Source organism: Myotis daubentonii, chromosome 13 (assembly GCF_963259705.1).
Source record: "Myotis daubentonii chromosome 13, mMyoDau2.1, whole genome shotgun sequence".
NCBI lineage: Eukaryota > Metazoa > Chordata > Mammalia > Chiroptera > Vespertilionidae > Myotis > Myotis daubentonii.
In genome coordinates this window covers 3,149,818-3,151,754 of record NC_081852.1, presented here as the reverse complement: position 1 = coordinate 3,151,754, position 1,937 = coordinate 3,149,818, and the positions used below count along the sequence as shown (strand labels likewise).

At 50.5% G+C, this 1,937-nt stretch overlaps 1 pseudogene; it reads right to left on the bottom strand.

The window, feature by feature from the left end:
• Nucleotides 1-942: 942 nt before the first annotated feature.
• Nucleotides 943-1,723, bottom strand: LOC132214620 (saccharopine dehydrogenase-like oxidoreductase; annotated as a pseudogene).
• Nucleotides 1,724-1,937: the final 214 nt, after the last annotated feature.

The following is a 1,937-nucleotide window of genomic DNA, read 5'->3' as shown; positions in this document are numbered from 1 at the left end:
CAAAGGCACATTGGTCTTTAGACATTTTCTGTCGATAATGCCAGTGTTTTTTGGCATCAGAGCAGCGTTTTTCCAGTAGCTGGTGTTCAGATACATCCTGTCACAGGCACCGCCTTCTTTCAAGATCAGACACAGGCTGCTCTGCAGACACTTTCTGTCAATAACGGATAACGCCGGCATCTTTCGGCTGCAGAGCTATGTTGTTGTATCAGCAGTTGTTCTTTAGACATAGCCCCACCTCTCTACTGTAAGGTCTGAGATGCAGGTGAATGAGAGTCCTGGCTGTCAGGCTGCTGAGAGCTGTCTGACCAATGGCTGATTCTGGCTGATTCTGTGGGGGTGGGACTTCCTCCTTCCTGCTGTCAGTGTCCACAGCTGTGATGAGGAAGCTGGGGTGACAGAGGGGGCCGTGTTCTCCAAGCCGCCCTCTCTCTTGCTCTGCTCTATGTCCAGCAGCCTCCTGCTCTGCCAAGTCATCCAAACCTCCCAGTCTCCGCCAGCAAGGTCCCAGTAGTCTGCGGGCTTGGCTAGGCGCGAGTGGCCTCACCTCCCTTGCCAGCAATGGTCCAGGGAGCCTGCGGCCTCAGCCACCCTCACCTCCTGGGGCGCCTGACACCGGTGTATGCAAATTAACCGCCATCTTTGTCGGGTTAATTTGCATAGTCACTCTGTATGGCTGGTGGGTGTGGCTTGAGTGTAGCAGAGGGATGGCTAATTTGCATATTTCTCTTTTATTATATAGGACTAGAGGCCCAGTGCATGTATTCGTGCATGTGTGGGGTCTGGTTGGCTGGCCCTGATTGGGATGGGAAGGCACATGATCCAGGGGGTGAGGCTGGCTAGGGGGAGGGGCCACAGGCAGTTGGCTGACTGGCCCTGCCCCCTAATCAAACTCCCAGTCAAACTCTCAGTGGAGGGGACAATTTACATATTAGCCTTTTATTATATAGGGCAATATAGATACTCATGCAAGTAAAACTTTGTCCACTTCAGCAACACAACCCTCCCAAGAAAGGAATAGAACCTGTTTCGTTCTCTGCAGTAAGAAATTGGTCTCCTTCTCTTCAATTTTGGACCAACAATGGAGACAGGTTTCAGATTTGACTCATTTCATCGTTTTTTCAAATTACTCTGATCTCCAAATCCATAAACTGCTGACTTAACTTCCAGGTTCCATCATCAGTGCAAGCCGCTTGGGTCCTGAATGCATGGTCAGGATGGGGAGGACAGAGCATAAAGTACCATTCATTTTATTTCTGGTACGTGCTGCTCCCATCCCCGCCGGAATAGAGTGAAAGCCACTCCTTCCAGTGATAGGAACCCCTTTTTTCTGCAGATTTCTCCTGATACTTCCGGTACCTTAGTTCCAGAAGCTGAGACTCTCCAGAGATGTCACTACAACTAGTTCTGTTTTCAGTGCATGCTTTTACTCTGGGTTGGTCCTCCAATTGAGATGGTTCTACACATTGAGGACATCTCATCAAATGAGCTGGGCTGGTGATGCCACAATTATTACTCCAACTTCAGGAGGTAGATCAGCTTTCCCAGCTTTGGGCAGCTTCTCCACACACTGCAGCTTCTCCCGGAAGCAGCCAGCCATGCCCAGGGCAGGCGGGGGTCTCCTTCTGGACCCAGCTGCTACCGGCCACCTCTTCATTCACAAACCAGCCCCTGAAGCCTGGGGCACTGACCCCACCAGGAAAGGCCTCTGCCTGGTCGCCATGATGAGCCACCGCAATGAGATTCTTTTAAGTCATGATTGCGTTTCACTGACGATGACCACAAATGCAAGTTGTAGCCCAGAGTGCACAGAAAATTACTGTTTGGTATGTTATAGCGTAAAAGTAGAGCACCCTTTTTCCAAACATACCTTCTCTAGAACTCCGTAGCCCCAAATCCCTGCATTCCTAGAGTGGGATCTCCATCCATGCTGACCA